Source organism: Zootoca vivipara, chromosome 1, assembly GCF_965207765.1.
Source record: "Zootoca vivipara chromosome 1, rZooViv2.hap1.1, whole genome shotgun sequence".
Taxonomy (NCBI): Eukaryota; Metazoa; Chordata; class Lepidosauria; order Squamata; family Lacertidae; genus Zootoca; species Zootoca vivipara.
The window spans coordinates 24,161,075-24,185,302 of record NC_142582.1 but is presented as its reverse complement, the minus strand read 5'-3'; the positions used below and the strand labels follow the sequence as shown (position 1 = coordinate 24,185,302).

General features: G+C 43.0%; 1 long non-coding RNA gene across 1 annotated transcript; it reads left to right on the top strand.

Annotated features, from left to right (window-relative positions):
* The first annotated feature begins 931 nt into the window (after nucleotides 1–931).
* Nucleotides 932–23,988, top strand: LOC148687500 (uncharacterized). Its single transcript, XR_015946743.1, has 3 exons — nucleotides 932–1,134; nucleotides 20,157–20,360; nucleotides 23,241–23,988. It is a non-coding gene; the product is annotated as an uncharacterized LOC148687500 (long non-coding RNA).
* Nucleotides 23,989–24,228: the final 240 nt, after the last annotated feature.

Sequence of the window (24,228 nt, the reverse complement as noted above, 5' to 3'; positions counted from 1 at the left end):
CCTGGAAGGCGTCACCAATGTTCTGGCATCTCCACACAGCGTGTTTCATCATCACATTCAACTGCCTTGATCCGTGGGATCCCAGAGGTTTAAACGGGTGATCACATGTGTTGCAATAACACACAACCCAGCCGAGAAAAGGTGCTGGTGGGAAGCAATGGTGTTGCATTTCAACAAGTCTTTCCAAACCCATTCTAGGAAGCGTGGCTGGTAAGAAATGGCAGAGAGGAGCCTGCGCTGAAGGACCTTTGCTCTAAAATACAAATAAAATGAGCAATAAACACTTGGCCCCTTTGTAGAGTTAAGGTAAGCAACAGATACTACATCCCCTACCAGCACCACAATGCCAACTGATTTGGTTCTTTCTATGATTCTACCGACATGTTTGATGCAATGCATTATCCCCCTGCCAAAGATTATTTGCAACCACAAGGAGCAGTGATTAAGTGCTTCCTTCTTGGCAGTGAGGGAGGGGACATTTAGTCCTCCAGATTTCCCAACTTAATCCCTCCCATTGTTAATTATTCACTCCACCTCTTCCTTTTGCTGTTGCGAAGGCAAGGCTGACATTTTGGAGGAAAAGTGGATGTGTAATTTACTGCTTGCTGCAGCCCTTGCAGCCCCAATGGTCTGATTTTTCTTCATCTTGACTTTTTATTTTTATTTTTTTAAAAACGTGGAATGCTTTAGGTTTGATAGTGATGATATATGGCTCTGATCCCCAACTCTGGCTCCTCACTCCATATCTGTGTGGAAGATGCACTTCCCATTTTCTGCCCTTTCCCCCAGCCCCCTTCTGAGAGAAGATGCAGCCATTAAGCTGTCAATTTTTTTATTGTTTTGCTGCAGCAGTGATTGTGTTTTACAGCACTTCTCCGTTGTTTTCAGCTTTGTGTCTTGATAACAGGTGCTCCGCCCTACTTCACGAGCTCCTTGTTATGAACCAGAATTGCAGCACATTAATATTGATAAAATCTCTGGGGAAAGCCAGAGGAAATGGCATGTTTATCTTCAGTGGGGCGCATTCACTGTCTTCTAATGAGGAAAAGCAAAAAAGAGCCCCACCTGCTTCTGTTGAGTTTATATACCCTGTAAATAACAGAGGATCACCACAGCCAGCTTGATTCAGTCAAGGTAAGAATTTTTCAGCCCTGCCCCAGGGGTTTGGGGGGAATACTTCCTCAATTTTTCTGGAAGTAGCTTGCATCAGCCTTCCTTCCTTCCTTCCTTCCTTCCTTCCTTCCTTCCTTCCTTCCTTCCTTCCTTCCTTCCTTCCTTCCCTCCCTCCCTATCTGGCCCTTTCCCCACCCCAAGTCACACACTTCATATCATCATTGAGTGTTTTCCCTGTGCTGGAATGTATAATTGAACTCCAAAAGTGCTTCTTGCTCACCTGGCTGGCCTTTGCAGAGGGGCAGAGTGTCTGCATGAAAAAACTAGCCTACTGTACAAAGATAACATTTGCATTCATTGTCCCACCTGCTTTGACCTCGGGCCATGCCCACTACTAGCATGTGGTCTTGTGGACTTGTGGTCTAATGTGCATAGATCCTCAGCCCTCTTCTGACATGATCTGAATTCTTGAGGAGTCAGCAGGACTGATCTTTCTCATTCAACATTGTAGTCCTACTCACAGTGAGCAAGGGAAATTGACCACAACTTTATTGATTGCCAATGCAGTTGGGTTTGGCTTAGGCCAGGGGTCAGCAAACTTTTTAGGAGGGGGCCGGTTCACTGTCCCTCAGACCTTGTGGTGGGCTGGACTGCATCAGCGCAGCGGAGGAGGGCTTCTCTCTCTCCCTCCCCAGCCCCTCCCCTCCCCCTACTTTCCTACTTCCTCCACTGCTCTGCCTGCGGTTGGGAACTGCCTCTCCTTTCCAGGCCAGGTTTTCCGGGTGCCAGGTGTGGGGCCAGCAGGTGCGCCAAGCTCCAGCCAAAGCCCCACAATGTGCCTGTCCATGATGCCCACAGTGCGGCCGGCGGGCAGGTGGTGAGTTTTGGCACGCAGGCAGCGAGGCTTCAGATTGGCAGGCACCAATCATAGCCTAGCTCGCTTCCTCCGCAGGGTGGGGAGAAGGAGGAGAGAGGGAGGAGAGAGGAGGCACTGCCATGGTGTGTGTGTGTGAGGGAGGGGGGAAAATGGCAAAAAATGGTGCCCTCCCCAATGGCAAAAAAATGGCGCAACCCGAACGATCATGCCGATCCAAGCGGCAATTCTAGGACCATCGGCGGGCCTGATCCAGAGGGCAATTGGGCCTGATCCAGCCCATGGGCCTTAGTTTACCAACCCATGGCTTAGGCATTGGGTGTGTATCCCTCCCGGCCTCCTGGTGGAGGACTAAGGCATGGCAGGGTCAATCATGGAATTTATGGGTCCATCACAAGATACAGGCCTACATGGATGGCCCTCCCACCCCACTGAAGGGAGCTCTATGGCATTTTAAACCCAAGGGATGGATCGGAGTGAAGCCAGCCCAGCCCAGCATTGCTCCCGGGGGTCACGACCAGTCATGACAGGCCGCAACTGCCACTCACCCCAGGCCTGGGTAAGCGGCCCTTATATTTGCATCTGAGACTCCATGCACACAACAACTCAAATGATCAGAAGTCCTGAAAAGGTCTTATACCCTAGGACATGGGTAACATTTTTATTCCCTTTGCATTTTGCATTATCATTTGCTGCATGATTTGAAAGTCCATGCTGATGGCATCACCTGTGGCTGTTGCTGATCCAGACCCAGCTGGGCTTGATCTGGGTCTCAGCTGCTTCAAGGAATGCATTTGCAGAAAAAGAAAGAAAGAAACAGCTTTAAAGAAATGTTGTGTTATACTTAGCAATATTCTTAGGTTTCATTTATCCACTGGCACATGAACAACCATCTGATGCCATGCTGTGCCCCTTCCAATGACATTTGACTCTTGGCTGATCATTATGTCAAACAAACCTTAATAGAATGAATAATTTAGAGGAGTGTAATTTGCCCTAAGTTCTATAACTTACCGTCAATTTGTGATAATGATTCAAAAAGGAAAAGGGGGGGGGGAATGGAACAAAATGATAGGAAGGGATGTTTGGCTCTAAGATGTCACACTGGTCCCCTTTTCTGAAGACAGAACATAAATTTTAAGAGTCCTTTGATTTGTTAAATGGTGTCAGACAAAAGAAAAGCTTTCACTGCCTGGCATTTACAGACCTTTTCAATCTGCTGCAGATGAGCAGCTTAAAATTGCACTGAGAGATCATTGCGGACATATCTATGCAGAGGACTTACCACGTTTTGATACATACTGCTCGAAGTTACATTTGCATTTCGTAGTACAAATAGATATATAGCTATATATCATGACCTTTGGGAAGCAACCAAACTGCCTCTCATTTTTTCTCAGAAGCAACACAGAAATTAGAGTCCTTGTTGAACAACCAGTTTAAAATGGTGGGAAGCTAGTTCACTGAGGAGGTGTATGGGGAGGATATACATTTTAAGGTAAAGGGACCCCTGACCATTAGGTCCAGTCGTGACCAACTCTGGGGTTGCGGTGCTCATCTCGCGTTATTGGCCAAAGGAGCCGGCGTATAGCTTCCAGGTCATGGGGCCAGCATGACTAAGCTGCTTCTGGCGAACCAGAGCAGCACACGGAAATGGGGAAATGGGGAGGATATACATTTTAGATGCCTTAAAAGATCTTTACAAAAAAAAGCCACATGTTTGGAAAGTTGCTAGGGCCCCAGTGCCTCCAAAGAGTCCGCCATTGATATGTGTTCTGTGTCTTCTTTAAGAATGGAAAGGTTTGTGAGAAACTAGCATTGACATTCCCCACAATGCATCTAAAATGTCTTTACATTCCCCCTATCTTTCCCCACCCCTGGTTTTCTAGTTTCTTTCCCCACCCCTGGTTTTCTAGTTTCTTTCCCCAACCAGTTAACATTCTGTGTTCACAGAGCAGCCTCAGTCCTCATTCAGCCATTTTGGGGGATTTCTCCATCCTTAGGTTTGTTGTTTTTTGTACTTCTGAAAAACTCCCGATAACCTTCCCTCTTGTCTGTGAATGTGTGACATTTTAGCTACAGAAGAACAGGCACCCAGCAAATGAGGCACTTGGATACATAGGATCGTTGCTGTACACCTGGTTATTTTGCTGGCCTGTTTATTTACTTGGGCATACTTCCAGTGAGGCAGTTCTGCAAATGGAAACAACTATGAGAAGGAAAGTAACCTCAGCATTGGCCTACCTTGGGTTTTTACACATTCCAAACGTCCTGGGCTGTTCCCGAAGATCCTTTTAGCTCTGATAGCAGGTACTTAAACCTGTGGCTTTCTGCATGAAAGGCACGCACTCTCCCACTGAGCTCTGCATTTAACTCCTCAACATTTCACAGACAAAACTAGAAGCACCTATGGGTGGGTGAAACTGACCCGCCATCGCCGGAGGAGGAAAAAACTTAAACCCATAGCAGAGTTCCTAAAAAATAGACCAGAGGCAATTGTACTTCATCCTGCGGAGGTTTTGATGGTACTGAAGGCAAATGAGCATAAATGGTCACAAATCCAATACATTCAGGATTGGCGCAGTCCATAAAAAATCCAGTTGCAGCACCTACAGTAAATATTACAATACTTATAAGAAGACTATACTATGGTTTCATCCTGTTAATTGAGCAGTCATTCTGATTTGTTTGGAGAGAGATTGTACAAAAACAAATATCCTGATTTACTTGCGGTTCATGTGGCCAGCATGACAAAGCTGCTTCTGGCGAACCAGAGCAGCGCACGGAAACACCGTTTACCTTCCCGCTGTAGCGGTACCTATTTATCTACTTGCACTGTGACATGCTTTCGAACTGCTAGGTGGGCAGGAGCTGGGACCGAGCAACAGGAGCTCACCCCGTCGCGGGGATTCGAACTGCCGACCTTCTGATTAGCAAGCCCTAGGCTCAGTGGTTTAGACCACAGCGCCACCCGTATCCCTTTCCCCTCGCTTTACTAATCACCAAAAGCTTTTTTCTTTTCTTTCCGGAAGTGGATTTGTTGCATCTGGGTGCATGTTTTAATTGTGCAAACTTCAGATTCTGGTCCCTGATAACAAATTCACATCCTAGGGTTTTGTAAGTATCCTTAACCTGCAGTTTAAGTTACGAGTTCATCCAATGAAGTTAATTATATGTGCCTTTGCATGGTGGTTCTTGCTAGGTGCCACAGTTAAAAAAAATCTCCTAAGATCCTACCTGTCAATATGGCAGTTTTTATCGATAATGTCTTTCTACAGAATATGTCAGCCCTAGCCTAGAGCAATTTTTGGTTTGAGCTTCCATGGCCTTTCTTGGCTAACAGAGTACATTATGGTAATGTAATTCATATATTGGTTTCCCGGAATCCTGTGCATTGTGTGGAAACTTGGCCATCCAATCTGTGGCTCATGCAGCACGACTCTCAAGATTTATGCAGTTTATTGATCTTCATCAAACAGACTGTATTTTCAGACCAACCTTCCTGCAAATTCTTGAAGATGAGATTAGCTTTGTGCACAGAGAATAATCCTATTAAATGTGATGAGGAGAGGAAATATGAGGTGCAATCGGGAGGACCCAACTGTAGAGTTGGAAAGGGTCACGAGGAATGCAGGAATCTTCTTGCCCAACATGGAACTCAAACCCACAACCCTGAGATTAAGAGTCTCATGCTCTACCTACTGAGCTATCCAAGGTGTTGACGCTGCATATATCCAGCCCCTAACAGTAGTGCTTCTGTCCATGCATCTAACCAGCTATAAAATGAGACCCTTGTAGTGTGATTCTGGGCTCATTGCTTCCAGAGATGGGAGTGTCCACTTCACTCAAACCTTCGTGTGGGAAGATCTGAATATGGCTTCTAAATGCATTCGCTGAACACACTCCACACAGCCAGGAAAATTTAATAATGCACAGTACCCGGTCACAGGGAAGCTTCTAGTCACGTTCAGCCGAACATGCACAGAGGCTCCCTTCAGACCTTCCTATTCACTGTAGGTAGGTGGTTCCTCTGTCTAGAGGACAGGCTAGTTGCCAGTTTTGAATGGGGTTGCACTCCCTCTAAAGGAGCAGGTGTGTAGCTTGGGGGTTATTCCTGGATACATGTTTGTCACGAGAGGCCAAAGTGATCTCTGCAGCTAGGAGTTGCTTGCCAGACTCTGGCGCACCAGCTATGGTCATATGTGGATCAGGATAGCCTGGCTAGTGTCATCCATTCATTGGTGATCTTGTCTGTATTATTGCAATGTGCTGTATGTGGGACTCCTGTATGTGGATATTGCAACTGTGGTAAAACATCTGCATTGGTTGCTTATGTGTTACTGAGCCAGGTTCAAGGCTGGTGTGTTGATATGTAAAGCCCTGAACTGTTCAGACTGAACAACTAACGTCTATGATACCTTATGGACCACCTGAGTCCTTATATCTTTGTGGGAAGTGATCATCCTGTGCAATTGTTATTCAGATAATATTAGAGGCTAATTGTTCATTAATTAACATGACAAAAGAGCTGAATATTATTAGTGGAAATGGGAAAATGCTAACTTTTTGCTCTAACGGTGCATCTATAAAATAATATGCACATATACTGGCTAAGAGCAGCATAGTTTAAGCTTTTATGGTTTTATGACTGAAGCTTCTTTGACACCTTTTTAAATGAATGTAAATATATTCAGACTATTTATATGTTCTGCCATTGTCTGCAAGAATGCAATTGTGGACTGTCAGTGCATTATAAAAAGTGATGGTGTTTCTATTGCAAATTGTGCACTATCCAATAAAACACACACATTTAAAAGAAGGTAGTTGTATGGTAGGGGGGGGGAATTGCAATTTTTTAATGTCCCTGAGGGGCAATAATGCATGAGGTACAGTACCTGCAATTTGTCTTTCAAACCCAAATTGGAATTACACTATATTGTACTTCAACATTACATTAATAGTGATTTAGAATCCCACCAGTAATAGATCTTCTCTAAAGGCTGGACCCTGGTGATACATAACTATCTTTGATATATAAAAGTTAGCTGAATTAATTCTAGATACAGAAAGTTTAGGAAGTTGCTTCTGGAATTCAAGTGTATGGAAGGAACTCTGTGAGAGCGAAAGTGGTGAAGATCACTCCAGAACCTGCTTGAGCCGAACTTCCTTTTCCCCTCACAGGGCCATCTACTATTAACTGTCCTTTGGTAATTATTCCAGAAGAAAGAGGAAGGCAGGTGAAGACCATCTCAGAGCCTACTCCAGCTGGAGTATCCCCATAAGCAATACAGTATCAACATGTAGGCAATATCCACAGCATACATTGGAGGTACTAGTATAACAGAGCTCACACTTGCTGGATCATCACCTTTTTGTGGTGAGTGGCTTGCACGTTCCTATGATCCTTGTGAGAGAAGCCACCGGGAGTCTCATACTCCCAGCAGGGTCACCCAAGGCGGTAAAAGGGCATGAGCTAGACAAAGAATGATCCAAGAAGTCCTCAACGGCAGAACAGGCAGATGATAACAAGCGGTATGTTACAATGGCTGTGAAGGCAGATGAAGGCTGCAGCAGATAAGAATCTACCAGTCATTGTGATACTCGTGCCATAGGAATAGAGCCTTACTGTGAATACATTTGGTCAGCATGCCCTGATCTACACACATAAAACAAAATCACGCACAGGCGTCTTCCAAAAACCCAACCTAAACCCCAAAGGTCCCATGGCAATCGGCAAATCGTAACGGGAGCAGGACCATGAAATCTGGCAGCCCCTAGTCATGAATCGGCACATGGGTGGTGGATACAGATTCCGTCACTCTGACTCAAGGAAGTTTAGCAGCTCGATAGCTGTATCCATGACCGAGCAGCCCTATTTAGGATCCACTCTGCTCACCCCAAAAGGTGGAGGGGCTAGAAAAGCTGCCATAAACATAGTCTGCCTCCCTTTTTCTCTGACTGGATTACCATGCCCAGTAGGGTCACCACCCGGTGGCCGTAAAAGACAAATGAACTTTGGAACGTGGAATATATGGACAGAGCTACAGTTCCCTGTGTGGTTGAACTATCAATCTCTCTTCCCAGGGAACTCTTGAATTTTTAAGCTGACTGTTTGTCTCCTTGAGTGCCTTAGGTAGAAAGTTACAGGTAGGTAGTCGTGTTGGTCAGCCATAGTTGAAACAAAATTTAAAAATTCCTTCCGGTAGCACCTTAGAGACCAACTAAGTTTGTTATTGGTATGAGCTTTCATGTGCATGCACACTTCTTCAGATACCACATGCACACGAAAGCTCATACCAATAACAAACTTAGTTGGTCTCTAAAGTGCTTCTGGAAGGATTTTTTTTATTTTGTTTAGGTAGATAGGTGAGATTTAAATTGAAATAAATAAGTTAATGCTTATTAATTTACACAAGTAGCTGGGCTTATTTCTAAAATGAAGGGGTAGCTGTAAGTTACAAACATAGATGGCAGCACCGTTCAGCTCTATAAGGAAGACTTCAATTCACGCATGCCCGTGATTTATTGAATGGAATATTTACAACAGTTCACCAGAGCCCAAAATTATACCAGAGGAATAATCAGTTGAAGATTCATTTCTAAAAAATAAAAAATAATAACTTCAGGAAGGAAATAGAGTGAAAAATTAGTTTCTTAAGAATGGCATGATCTATGCACCCATCGTCATCCACCTCTACCCATAAGACTTGCCTTTGATATTGGCTTCGTTATATACTGTATGCATAATAAACACCAGCAATCTTTTGCACAAAAATAATTTGATAAAATAAAAACAAATAACCTGAAACACTTTAATCTTCATTAGGTAGTCATGTTGGAAACACCCCCCCCCCACCCAATTTATGCACAGCTACCAACAGAACTTTCTACAGTACCTTCTGAATATCATCTGTTATTTAATTAATTCAAGTCATGATACTTCCTTGACTGCTTCTTGTGTAAGGGCAAGATTGTTCCATTTTATCAGCACAGCGAAATATACACCGTCTTTCAAGTGTTCTCTTGTCTTGGGTGGTGGTGGTTTTTTATCTTCTATGGCAAGATTTTGCAAATTCACGGAGGTTTGACCTCTCAGTAGCTATTGGCTGCAACAGTTAATGCAACCTTCATGTGCAAAAGCAGCACACCTCTTGGTAAGCAACATGGTATGGCTCTCACCATCTTGCTCTGTTAGTGAGCATGGTATTATATGTCAGGTATAGGGCAAGTGGGTTTGACATGGCCAGAACAACCTTATGGACCAAATGGTGAAGCCTCATGGGCCTAAATAAGCGTATAGGCCAAAGGTTTCCTACTGCTGGTAGCAGTTCCACCTATATCTGGCAGCTCTAAATGCTATGGTGGTTGATAGAAGGGAGCTGACTCAGGTTTGTCTCTTCTGCTTAAGACATTGTATTATGGGTTTCCACGTGTCCGTATCTGGAAAACCAAATTTGGCAGCTTTTACTCATGAGACGGTCATCGCTCAGCCAGTGCTATGTTGCAAGGATGGCAGCCGTGGCCCTTCATAATATGGATGCAGGAAGGAAACAGAGGTGACAGCTGCTGTTAACAACAAAATTCCAATAGCATGATTAAGAGGTTCCTCCTTTAAACACCAATATATTTTTGTTTCCAAGTTATAGCTCTGTTTTTTTTAAAATATATTTTTATTAATTTTCCAATTAAAACCAATTATATCACATTCATTATTTCAAATTATACACATATATATCAATCAAACCGAATGTTATGCCAAATCATCTAAAAAAATTTTTTTTGGGGTTCCCATGCTTCAAGAAATTGGGGATTCCTCGCAACCGTCCACTGCCGTCTTTTTTCTAAAATTCAAATCGTCTCTCCGAGTTCATAATAATCCAAATCTTTCCCTTACAGTCACATAGATGTTTTCCATTTTCAACCGATTGTTTCCCAGCTGCTGAGATAAATATCAAACAAGGTTTCACAAATGTTCTTTCTCCTGTGTGGGTTAATCAGTCCAGCCTCCCCATAAATCTTCTTGGTCTGGAGCTCCCTGTTGCGTCAACACGAAGCAGCGCCATCTTAAAAAGCTCAAATCACTTTCGTTTTCTCTCATAACCATGTAGATTAACGATCTTTGTTGTAAAATTTACAGCTTTTCCAGGCAGAAGACCCAAACATCAAACCATAGACTCTTGGTAAATTAATGGATCTCCTTGCCCTATAGCTGAACTTAGCTTCAGGTCGCTGCTCCAATTCAAAGTGCGTCACAGCTCATAAATCCTCCGAACGCGTCCAGGCACTCCTTCCGTCTAACTAGAGGGGGGCTTTTCTCATCGGCAACTCCACATCTTTAAAAAATATGCTCAGTAACAACAGTTTATAAAGTTCAACTCACACAGTCTTTTGCTTCTCTTTCACTCCAAACAAGCCAGGACATCGCGTCTGGGAAGGTACGAGGTAACACATATGAAGAAAAATTAAAAAAAACTCACTTCCCTTATCGCTCCGTCCCCATCAATCCTTCTTCCAGATGAAATACAGCCTTTGACTCCTCTCCCTCAGCAGCATAAATTTCTCAGCAGTAAACAGCGCTTCTTCCCCTCCTTCTGAAGTATGTCCATAGATTTAAGCCTAATTATCTTCTTTAACCATGGAAATCCCCGCCATGCAGATTAGCGTCCGGGAGTCCTGGCCCTCGTAAGTGCTTTTCAGCCCAAGCTCCCCCCACTCCATAAACAGTCAGAGTGGGTCTGGGGGCATCGCGGGCCAGCGGCCCCTCTCCGTAACCCCCGGAGAGGGTAGGGGGTTGCCATTTACTCCCCTAGCAACCGCCAAATTCCTTATGAAGGTCAGAGGGATGGAAAACAGGTCCGCCATTCCTGCCGGCGGAAACCGGAACCTCTCCAAGTTATAGCTCTGGGCTAACATGAGCCTGTAGAAGCTTTCTTGAATGGATGTTTTAGGTCAAGGGTTAGGAAATTGAGGCCCGGAGGCTGAACAAAACCCTCTAGGCCTCTTTATTTGGCCCTTGGGGCTCAACCCAGATGGCATTCCCTTCCATGCCAAACCCCTCACTGGCTCTTCTTCATACCTCCTTGAGTCCTTTTGGCTGGATGGAATGTGTCCTTGAACTCTGATCATGTCTCTTCCTTACCTGGATGAAGGATAGGGAGCTACATGAGCACCTAAAGACCAAGCCTTCTGCATAAGGGTAGTCATATTAGTCACCCAGCCCAATACTGCATCTGGCCCCACAAACCTCTGTCGTGTACCTCCCCCCATAAGATCCCCAGAAAGGAATGTGGCCCTCAGCTTGAACAAGTATCCCAACCCCCGTCATAGCTGTTTGACAATATAATGCATAATGGTGCGAAGTTTGGATAGCCCCCTAACACTGATCAGGTCAGAATAAGGATAAGGAATCTGGAACTACAGTACAGTCCTCTATTTCCACAAATGCTTCTGCCTTATTTGAGAAGCCTGAACAACTTAGCATGTGGGAAGAAATCTGTGCCGCTGTTTCCAAATCGTCTCTGGATTAAATAGCAGCGGCCACTGCCTGCCTATTCATCGTTTTATTTTAGCAAATCAATCCTGATAGCATACCAGGTCACATTACCAATAAATATTCATCAACTCTGGGGTTTGCTTTGGAGCCTCAGTGGTTTCCACACGTCAAAAAACATCCCTTTCCTTCTAAATTAGATCTAAAAATAATTTGTTTACACTATAAATATTTTTAAGATTCAAACAGGATATATGAGTTAATCAATGCTAGTTCAGTTGTCAGCTGTGATATATACAGAGCACATTTAATGCTGAATGGCTGCACGATGATGTGACATTACAAGACGAAGTGCCAGGCCATACCTGGGGGTGTATTATCATTAATCTCAGATTGCCACTACAGAGGAATACATAACTACAAAATTTTCTTTTCCATGAAATGAATGCATGCTCCTTCCTTTACCCTACATTGCTTGTTTCCTTCTTGTGACAGTTACTACTTTCCCAGAGGCATACACCAGGAATCGTCAGTGGCGCACCTGTAGGCATGCCAAATGCTTGGGCACAGAGTGTTAATGCATGGATTTGTGCCTGGAGAGAGTGGGGCAAAAGCTAAGTGTTGATATGTCCAAAGTCACGCAGGTAGTCTATCCATGCAGAGAAGGCTCCTCCATTGAAACCTCCTCCATAACACATGAACTGCTAGGGATGGGGGAGGCAGCAATCAGAATACAGTGAAGAAACTTGTGTAGTGAACAAGCCCACTCTGTCCCCTGCATGGGATTGTAGTCACATGAGGTGAAAACACCTACAAGGGACTTGTAATAATCACGTGAGGGGAATGCTTGGAAAGAGATCTAGGTTGGCAGCAGTGTTAGGATCCTTGTTCATCCTGCATACTTAGACAATGCTTTGTCACACATCCTAACAGAGAATCATAGAATTGTAGAGTTGGAACGAAACCCAAGGGTCATCTAGTCCAACCCCCTCCAATGCAGGAATCTCAACTAAAGCATCCATGATAGATGGTCATCCAACCTCTGCTTAAAAACCTCCAAGGAAGGAGAGCCCACCACCTCCCGAGGGAGCTCATTCCACTATTGAACAGCTCTTACTGTCAGAATCTCCTTTCTTGTAACTTGAAGCCATTGGTTGGAGTCTTATCCTCCAGAGCAGGAGAAAACAAGCTTGTCCCCTCTTCCATGTGACAGCTCATAAGATATTTGAAGATGGCTGTCATTTGTCCTCTTGGTCTCCTCTTTTCCAGGCTAAACATTCACAGCTCCTTCAACCGTTCCTCATAAGGCTTGGTTTTCAGGCCCTTGATCATATTGGTTGCCCTCCTCTGGACACTGCCACTGCACCCACACCCCCCATGGCAAATGCTCACCCCCCCAAACAAAAACTAAAATGTGCATAGCATAGGAAAACATCCTAATGACAAAGTTGTACCTGGTGCCTTCTAGGTGTTCCTGACTCCAGCTCCCATCAGCCACAGTCAGCATGGTCGATACTGGCTGGCGGTTATGAGAGTTGTAGTCCAACACATATGCAGGGAGGATATGTTGGCATGGCGTAATGCTTTGTCTTGTAGCATTTCTCTGAGTAACCCCCACCTTCCACCTGCCACCTTGGGATAAGTAAAATAATACAATGAGTTTGCCCACTGCCTTAAAAGATTAATCTGCAAAGCTGGTCTCAGTACTGAACAAATGTCAGGCATTAAGGGCATTATGTGAAGCAGTGGTTTTAGAAGATCAAAATGCTTTGGTGGGACGAGCAAACAGTAAATGTAGTAGCAAAGGTTGCAGAAAGCAATCAGGGATGCATGGTTTGCCTGGTGATTTGATTCTCCCAGCAGAGATTCATAAAAATTCTTGCTGGCTTTACAACTGAAATCATGCAAATATTAAAGGATTGAGGCAACACCTTGTTTTTAAATGTACTGTGATGACATGTTCTTTAACAAAATCTATAAATGATCAGCTTCTTTTGAGTGAGCTGTTTGTTGGTCATACAAAAATGGGATAGAAACTCTCTTCTTTATATATCTTTTGATATAAAAGCAGGTTATATTGAGACATATAATTGAGATTCATGCACAATCCTTTGTTGTACAGTACTTCTGAAATTTACAAATGTGCTTGTGTGTTCATATAATACATCATCCCAGACTTTCCAGTGCCAACGTTCTGTAACTGGGCAGCTGTATTTTGTCCCTGCCTAGTTACATAAAGTACAGGGACCCAGGTGGCGCTGTGGGTTAAACCACAGTGTCTAGGGCTTGCTGATCAGAAGGTCGGCGGTTCGAATCCCTGCAATGGGGTGAGCTCCTGTTGCTCGGTCCCAGCTCCTGCCCACCTAGCAGTTCGAAAGCACATCAAAGTGCAAGTAGATAAATAGGGACCGCTCCGGCGGGAAGGTAAACGGTGTTTCCGTGCGCTGCTCTGGTTCACCAGAAGCAGCTTTGTCATGCTGGCCACATGACCCGGAAGCTGTCTACGGACAAACGCCGGCTCCCTCGGCCTATAGAGCGAGATGAGTGCCGCAACCCCAGAGTCGGACACGACTGGACCTGATGGTCAGGGGCTCCTTTACCTTTAGTTTCATAAAGCAGGGATGGGGGAACCTGTGTGCCCTTCCCGGGGTGTGTGTGTGTGTGTTATTAGACCACAACTCCCATCATCCTTGAACACTGGCTGATGGGAGTTGGAGTCCTTCAATGGCTGGTGGGTCACAGCTTTCCCATCTCTGAAATATTTCATTGTATATGAATGGAAGGTTGCTGTTGGGGGTCATTGTTCCTCACATTTGTTCCCAATGAAAAGAGCTGGTGCATGGTTAGCCCAACACATTTTGCAGCAAGTGGTGCCCTCCTTAGTCAAGCTGCGTAGTATAAAAGCAGGCAGAAAACATGACAAGCACTTCTCCAACAGCTTTCTTGCAGTAAAAATAACAGCAGTCACAAATTTTTAAAAATAAAAAAATTGCCTTTTCCTGACACCCAAAATCAGCTGCTAGAAGCAACTGCCTCACTTTACTTAATGGGTGGGGTGGCCTGAGTCCATCAGTATTCTAGACTAGGTTGTTAGCACAGTGACCTGTTCAGCTATCGCCTTTGAGAGTCTCCTTTAGAAACCAAGTGAGATATAGCATAAGGAGCTCAGAGAGAATCCTCAGAGGCAAAGAATCCTATTGGTGGGGGTGGTGATTGTAAGGCCCAAAGTGACCTTCGTTTCCTTCTACTTCTTGCTACATGCCAAAGGGTGTCATTACCCTTTCACATTACTCTAAGGGCAATGCTGAAAGTCATTTCAGAAGAGGTAAAAAAGGTGTTCCCTAAAAATGTTCATCCTGAGTGATCTCTTAATGGTCTGAAGCTCAACATCAAAAAAACCAAGATCATGGCCACTGGTCCCATCACCTCCTGGCAAATAGAAGGGGAAGAAATGGAGGCAGTGAGAGATTTTACTTTCTTGGGCTCCTTGATCACTGCAGATGGTGACAGCAGTCACGAAATTAAAAGACGCCTGCTTCTTGGGAGAAAAGCAATGACAAACCTAGACAGCATCTTAAAAAGCAGAGACATCACCTTGCCGACAAAGGTCCGTATAGTTAAAGCTATGGTTTTCCCAGTAGTGATGTATGGAAGTGAGAGCTGGACCATAAAGAAGGCTGATTGCCAAAGAATTGATGCTTTTGAATTATGGTGCTGGAGGAGACTCTTGAGAGTCCCATGGACTGCAAGAAGATCAAACCTATCCATTCTTAAGGAAATCAGCCCTGAGTGCTCCCTGGAAGGACAGATCGTGAAGCTGAGGCTCCAATACTTTGGCCACCTCATGAGAAGAGAAGAATCCTTGGAAAAGACCCTGATGTTGGGAAAGATTGAGGGCACTAGGAGAAGGGGACGACAGAGTACAAGATGGTTGGACAGTGTTCTCGAAGCTACGAACATGAGTTTGACCAAATTGCAGGAGGCAGTGCAAGACAGGAGTGCCTGGCGTGCTATGGTCCATGGGGTCACGAAGAGTCGGACACGACTAAACGACTAAACAACAACAACAACAGAGTGATCTCTTCTTAGATCTATAGTATATTTAGTCCTGCTTAAAGTTCATGAGGTGCTCTTTATTCTATGCATTTCACCCATGCCTTAATGTAAAAAGGAGCTTTGTCCCCAGGCTTGCTCAATGCTATCCATATGTTAACAGATGTTTCTAAGAACCATCTTTGATTTCACTTCTTTTCCCTAATTTTTAAGAAGTCCATTTAACAAGCTGAATTCCTGCTGTATGTTTCAGATAGATGATAGATAGATAGATAGATAGATAGATAGATAGATAGATAGATAGATAGATGATAGATTATATATGTTCATTGCCATCTATCTATCTTTCCACTCTTCCCTCATGTTTCCCCAGTGTCCCAGGATGACATGCATTTTAATTTAGTTATGAGGCTCCTACACGGAAGCAAACGAATGTCAGCAAAAGGTTTTTCTCTAGATGTGTTAAGCAGCTAGTCCAAAGAGATGAAGATAATTCCCAATGGAAAAGCTGGCCTGGAGGGGCTGGTCTTTTAGCTGCCCAATACAATTCCATCGGCAAGGAATGCATCAGCAAACAACATGACTGCTCACTTGTCCATCATTTATGGCGATGGACCCGATGGACTGGCATGACTCATCCCCGGCGAAAGAGAGTCATGATCTAAACCAGTGGTCTTCAACCCCCGGGCCACGGACCGGTAGCGGTACGTGGATCAATTGGTACCGGGCCGCCTAAGGATCATTAAATACAATTAAATTAAAATTATTAAATCAAAACAATCTAAATAAAATATAAACAATAAACGCCCCCCCCCCAGCGGGCCACAGTAAAATTATCAAACGTTGACTGGTCCGCGGTGATAAAAAGGTTGGGGAGCACTGATCTAAACTACCTGATTTTAGCAGCTGATTAATCTATTCCGAAACAAGGAAGTGAAAGAAAAAGCCATCAGCTCCATCAATAAAACATTGTCCACTGGAAATATTTTCGCCAGCCTAAGCAGTGTTATGCAAAATTCTGCCTTTTGTGAAATACATAAAAGCAACCACCTGTCATTTGGTATTAGTTAGTTAGCGTTTGCCAGACACTTAAACAAAACACATTGTTCCAATACGACTGGAATATTTAGATGGGTTCTGGCAACGTTTGAAGTGATGGCATCTTTGATAGAAATTCTCTTTATTACTCAGAGTCCTACTTCCTACCCACCCACATTTTCTTCCCCTTTGGGCAACCTTCTTGTGCAAAGAGGTTGATTTATCTTTGTTTTCAGTTTCAGCCTGTCATCTACGAGTCTGTTGAGCAGCTCTTGATATTTGCTTGTTTGCTTGTTTATTTTTATTTTACATTTATATTCTGCCTTTCTTCCACCATGCAACCCAGGGGAGTGTCCAATGTAGCCCACAGCTGATTACCCACCCAAGCGCTGACTGGATTCAGATATGCTTCAGTTGGTTTCTGTACTGTATATGGAACAGGAAGAGTAACCATATTTTTCTAAAAATACACATAATAAACAATCTCCATATACCCCACCCCTCAATAAACATTTCATGCCCATACAGTGTAAATAATACAGGGAAACATACAGTAAATAGTTTAGAACCGATTACTTCAGTTACGGGTATTCTACTCTTTGTCTTAATAGATTGTCCCAGATGGTGGCATGGAGGCAACATTATCCTTTGCAGTGTACTAAATAAACATGTACCATATAATTTCAAAATTCTCTTCTTTTTTGTTCCTGAGCACTCTAAGCTGCTTTATTAGCTTATATTCCATGTGATATATATTATCCATGTTTGAGGCGGGAATGACTGGTGAATACATGATTGTTTATAAAGGCCTTTGACCTATTATTTCCTCCTTTTAATTAAATTTAATTAATTAAAATTTAAATAATTTTATTTACATTTAATTCTAATGACTGCTTTGTAATCATTACCATGGTCATGGGTTTTTTATGCTAATGTTTTGTGATTTGGGTTGAATTAAGGAGTGTTTTATATTTTATTAAAGTTGTTCTCTTGATGGTTAGCCACTTTGAATTTACACACACACACACACACACACACACACACACACACACACACACTGCGTTGCAGCTGAATAGTAAGAGCCAACTTCTCATTCTCTAGAAGTTCATTCTGAATTTCTCTCTCTCTCTCAAAATGATCACCATTGGGTGATTCATGTTTTCATTAGCATCTTTTTATGGATAAATATCAGGAACTCAAATGAAACCACATCCAATTTCACCACAGGAATATAAAATGAATTGTCACCTTTCATTCCTGGAACAACTGAGGATGGCAATGGATGAGCAACAGTCTCTGCAATATTAATTCTCCCCACTATGCCTAAAAAATAAAACACCATCCATGTTATTTGTGGGATTTCAGCATAGGTTTTCCCCATCTGTAATGGAGGTGAGTGTGCATGTGTGTAAAACTAGTGATTCACAGGTGCTCATAATACTGTTGCATCTCACCCCAACCTCTGAGAGGTGTGAGATTCCAGGGGTTTGTAGCTTCTTTTTGGAAATGAGGAACAGTGATGAGAAATGAGACTGTTGTGTCTTTATTATATATATATGTGCCATATATACAACATGAGTCTATGACAGAGGGGTTCACAGCATTAACAAAGGGTCTTGTTTCTCCCACAGCCGTAGCTTTAGGTTCATGCAAGATCAAATATGGTGCACTAACTCTCTCTCCAGCTTGCTGCTTTACTTCTCGGTCACATCACTGCTAACTCTGCTCTAAACTTGCAAGGCTTTTTCCTTCCAAGTATCTCAGAAGGAAGGGCCCCACCCATTTGCCATTTCACACTGAGGTCCCCTTTTCCTTTGTTTCCCTGAATGGCTCATCACCCAAGTGATCTCATCAGGGAGCTAACCTGGCTTATATTTTAGGACTTGCTTCATCCAGGGGGTTCAGGAAGCTAGCCTGACTTGATTAGCTTTCAATACTTGCTGAATCTAGAGATTAGAGCAGGCATCCCCAAATTGCGGCCCTCCAGATGTTTTGGCCTACAACTCCCATGATCCCTAGCTAACAGGACCAGTGGTCAGGGAAGATGGGAATTGTAGTCCAAAACATCTGGAGGGCTGAAGTTTGGGGGTGCCTGGTGTAATGGATTGACACAGTTTTTAAATATTTATTCCTACCTGGCTGGAAAAGAGTTAATCCACCTCCAGCTTGACTGACATAACATTCTGATGGGGGCGGGACTGTTCCCAGTTTAAAAGGAGAGAGGAGCGGTTTGGTCAGTTAGGAGTTGGCAGATGGCAGTTGGGAGTTGGAGAGTAGAGTGTCAGAGAGGGATGCAGGAGCGGTAGTAACAAGTCTGTGTTAAATAAAAGGAAGATATGTGCTTTTAAGAACCAAAGAAACTCATGTTTATAAGTTAAAAAAGTTAAATGTGCTTAAACGTTCACTGACTCGGCAGTGTCTCAGTACCTTCAGAGGTGTGACAAAGAGGGGAGAACAAAGCTTTCATGGGGAAGAGGAAACTGTTTGCTTTTTCTCCTGTCATACAAAGGGCTGGTTAGCGAAGCCGAAGGAGCCACATAGTTGCCTAAGGGAGAGGCACACTGTAGCAGTAGGGATCCATGGGAGGGACACCCCACTGGTGGCAATAGGTTTCGAACGCAGCGCCTGAGGTACTCTGGAGACAAGTCCAATTTGGACACTCGAGGATTTCTTCTCCTGTTTGTGGAGAAGCACAGGGAGAGCCTCTGATGTTAAAGCAGTGAGGGGGGGATCCCTCACACCTGGATTAGAGGAATCCGGCACCCACACACCCCAAATTCACAACAATATGTTGAAGTCAGAAAGTGCAAAGAAACCTTCGGTTTCCTTTTGAAAGTGTGAAGTGACTTATTTCAGTATTAGCGAAAAGGTTTTTTTTTTTAAATAAAAAAAGCATAAGGCAGCTTGCTAATTTTTACTCTTCAAACATATTTTAAGTATAGTTGGCCTATATCCAAGAGCAGACACACATTGCCAGGGACTGCTGTGTGCGCTAAAACAGCAAATTAAAGTGCAAAAGTCAGTGTGAGCATAAGGATATCAGATTTAAAACCATGAAGAAGATATTAGTGTTCCTGACATTTCATTCCTAGATAAAAAAGTGCAATCTGGGTCACTTAATTTCCATGTCAGCTTGAATGATGTAACACAGGGGAAAGAATCTGGTTTAAATCAAAGCAATACAACAAACATACTTCTTTTTGCCACTAATTTCGCAATATGCAAGAAACCATGGGGAAACCATAAGGATACAAACATGGCTAAGGTGCAAATGGTATTTTGAGTGACATTGGCTGCATTCAGGTGGTCAGGTTTTGGCTTAATAAGCTGAGATACGAACGAATTTCATACATCTGCATGCAATCATTTTACTTCTCCCTTTCTGCAAGTAGGGCAAACAAGCTCCCCTTAACATATGAATTGGAGAACTATGCTTGGTGCCTTCTGAATAAGCCAGGCTATCAAGTAGGGTTGCCATATATACAGGAAAATTCTGGTGATGTCCAGGGGGCATGGGCTAACATAGCCACCCTGCGGGAATTTTGAATTTAATATTTAATGCACAGGATTTTGTATTTTCCCTGGCAGAAGCAGATGTGCTGTGGAGAGGTTGCCTCCAGCCCACTTGCCACCCCGCTGCCCGCTGCTCCTGATTGCTGGAAAAAAGTTCAACAACTTTGGATGATGATGCAAAGAAAGCTCAACAACTCTGGACAATCGCCCCCAAAAAGCTAAGCAGCTGTGTCCAAATTTTTACTCCTTGAAATATGACAACTCTATATCAAGATACAGGTAGGTAGCCATGTTGGTTTGCCGTAGTCGAAACAAAATAAAAAAAATTCCTTCCAGTAGCACCTTGTTTTTGTTGTTTAGTCGTTTAGTTGTGTCCGACTCTTCGTGACCCCATGGACAGAGCATGCCAGGCACTCCTGTCTTCCACTGCCTCCCGCAGTTTGGTCAAACTCATGTTGGTAGCTTCGAGAACACTGTCCAACCATCTCGTCCTCTGACGTTCCCTTCTCCCTGTGCCCTCCATCTTTCCCAACATCAGGGTCTTTTCCAGGGATTCTTCTCTTCTCATGAGGTGGCCAAAGTATTGGAGCCTCAGCTTCACGACCTGTCCTTCCAGTGAGCAATCAGGACTGGTTTCCTTCAGAATGGATAGGTTTGATCTTCTTGCAGTCCATGGGACTCTCAAGAGTCTCCTCCAGCACCATAATTCAAATAATATAAGAAGTGTATCTGAAGAAGTATCCGAAGAAGTGGAACTGAAGAAGTATCCGAAGAAGTGTGCATGCACATGAAAGCCCATACCAATAACAAACTTAGTTGGTCTCTAAGGTGCTACTGGAAGGATTTTTTTTTATTTTCTTTCAACCCTATATCAAGTCAACGTCAAACCATGGCTTCATATCCTGGATTGAGAAAACACTCAAAATGGCTGGGGGAGAGATTGTCTTCGGCAGCTTGTAGCAGTAAGGGAAATGCAATGATACGCTGCTATAGAAATATGGCTGGGATTGGGGTAGCTAGAATAATTAATTCTTCGAAATTTTTGATATATACAGATGTGGTCCACATCTCTTGGCTGAATGAGTGGACTAATACTTCTCCAAATCTAGTGATGCATTTCTTAGCTAAAGAAAACAAAAGTACCAGAATGCATGAAAAGTGCATATTTTAGGATAAAAATCATTTGGGATAAAACACACCTCAAAATACACATGTAAATCTGAAGTTGTGTGCATATTTATGTATTTCTTCTGCAGACTAATGCAGAAATAAATAGGACAGTTTATGAATCAATACATGTGAAACTGACATGGACAGGGGGAAAGGCTGAGTCATCCATCCCCCTAACTGTTGTTTATTCTTACCAAAAGCTTCATGCTATCCTTTCTTGACTTCAAGAGGTTTTATGTGACAAAGTTTTATGACCTGATAGCATGGCTCCATGACATGGAGAACTGTCCTAAGAGGTTTCATTAAACTTACGCCAACACTTTTTGCTCTCCTTGAAGTCCCTTGGATATTTCAGCCAAGGAAGAACCCGCAGATGCCTTGCTTTGGGCAAAATTTGCTTGTGTCGCAGTTTGGCAGTTTGTACAATCCCAAGTGCCTTCTACCCTTTTGGATAGATCAAATATACAATGTTGCACACAGTGCTTGAGAGGCAGAGATACATATATATAGACCATGCAAAAAGCCCTCTACTGTATTACCAAGGTACTTAAACTGCTCCACTTCCCCTCCCCCAAGAAGGTAACCAAATACTATAATTTACCAAATTATGCTTCAGCTTGTAAAGTAGATTTGTGCAGCATGCACCCCAATTTTCATGTTGACCAGATGAAGCATATTACAATCCTTCTGTTCCCATGAACATTTCTACTTAACTAGCATGGCTGGGTTTACAAAATCTATCAATATGTAGGGATGGCAAGGTGAAATTGTAATGAGGTTGACAGTGGTTCCTTTTGTAGTGCTCTCCGAATAACCATAAATGACATGGCTGACATGTTCGATGATTTTTATCCTATGCTTCCTCTTTCGCCTTAAAAAGTGCAATTTTTCATTTTTATTTATTAAAAATTAGAAAGTATCACTTCTGACCACACACTCAACCTATAATGTTATCTGACAGTAAATACATAGCCTCATCAAATCACTTATCCTCTCACGCTTCAGCAATAATATTGAGGGAATCTGAATAAATTACATCTCAAATGGTACAGCTGCTCTCGAACAGCAGAACTAATGAATTGCCATGACTGAGGGAGGACTGGGTGTGTGTGTGGAGAGATGGCTTGCATTCATAATCTAGGACAGCTGACAGGCCGATGTTTGATCCACATCAGTCACCGTAACTAATTGCAACCCGAAATTGCAACCCGAAAAACTATTGCCACTTTTAGGTTAATGGTTTGTCAGCACCTACTATGCCACTGGTAACTAAGTTGATTTGCCACACCAATAAAGAAAAGTGGTTCATCAACGGAACAAAGCAGGTCACAAAGCTTTATATTTCCTATAAAACATGTGTGTGTGTGTGTGTGTGTGTGTGTGTGAGAGAGAGAGAGAGAGAGAGAGAGAGAGAGAGAGAGAGAGAGAGAGAGAGAGAGAGAGAGAGAGAGAGAGAATTTTAGTTGGTAGATAACAGTAACTTTGATCGTTTTGCAAGAGTTAGTTTCCTGGAATGACAAGGAAAATAAATTATACTGTACTGCAGTTACAATGGAAAATTAAGCCTGGTGAACACTCCCATATTCAAATGGCTATAAATCAACCTAACAGCCTGGAAACAGCTCTTCGTGGATTTGTTTTCATAAAATTTATATGCCACTTGATTGTAAAAACTACTACAACAAAAAAGCCACTCAAATGACAGGTGGCCTATTGATCATCTAGCTATGTGTCTGTCGCGGTAGAATGGGATGAACAAGAACTTTTGATTATTTGGAGCTATTGTCTGTATTTGGATGACCATGTGGAAGACGCTAGTTAAAATTTGTTGCTAATCAGCTTTCACTATGTGGTTGGAACCAGGCATATGTGGTAGTTCAGTCTTTCTCCCAATCCCCACTTAAAAAAAAAAGTTTGCTCAGTTAAGATCCTCTTTGGTGTTTTTTTAAAGACCTTTTTTTTTTTTACATATGTTTTCTCTTCAAACAGGGGATGCAGGAGCAGAAAGGAGACTTCCACGGGCGCATGGTTCCTTGCAAGCCAGATCAAGGCACATTTCTTAAACAGAACTCTCTCTGATTTCCAAATCAGATAAACACTGAATCGACAGAGAGTGAAGCACCAGAAAGCCCTTCATTTGAAGGAAGCTATTTACATGTCACTCAGTTCCTCAGATGAGTACTTGAATAATTATGTGATTATTAATTTGCTAACCATAAACTCTAAATATTTCCATATTCTTTATTCTGAATAGCTAACAAACTGCAGCATAAGCCCCAGAGACTTCATCGTGTGCCTTGGCATTGATAAAGAGGGATCTGGAAACCTGGAAGAAGAATGTCCTTTAACTGTCAATGTCAATAGGACTTTAATTCCCCCCCCCATCAGTTTTATATAAAAAAGATTTTTGCAGGAGTTGTGTATCTGATTGCTATAAGCTGAAGATGCCAGGCATTAGTTATTCACAAAGCACCATCCATGAAAAATATTTCTTCTTCAGAAAAGCATAAGATCTTAATTGAAATGTATTTTTTTAAAAAAAAACAAAAATAGAAATTCCCAGCCTAAAACAGAGTGAACATTCATGTTTTGTCCTTGTTTGTGCTGATATTAGCCAATCCTACAGTCCTATGATACCTCAGATATGCTGATGACACAACCTTGATGGCAGAAAGTGAGGAGGAATTAAATAACCTTTTAATGAGGGTGAAAGAGGAGAGCGCAAAATATGGTCTGAAGCTCAACATCAAAAAAACCAAGATCATGGCCACTGGCAATGATCACCTCCTGGCAAATAGAAGGGGAAGAAATGGAGGCAGTGAGAGATTTTACTTTCTTGGGCTCCTTGATCACTGCAGATGGTGACAGCAGTCACGAAGTTAAAAGACGCCTGCTTCTTGGGAGAAAAGCAATGACAAACCTAGACAGCATCTTAAAAAGGAGAGACATCACCTTGCCAACAAAGGTCCGTATAGTA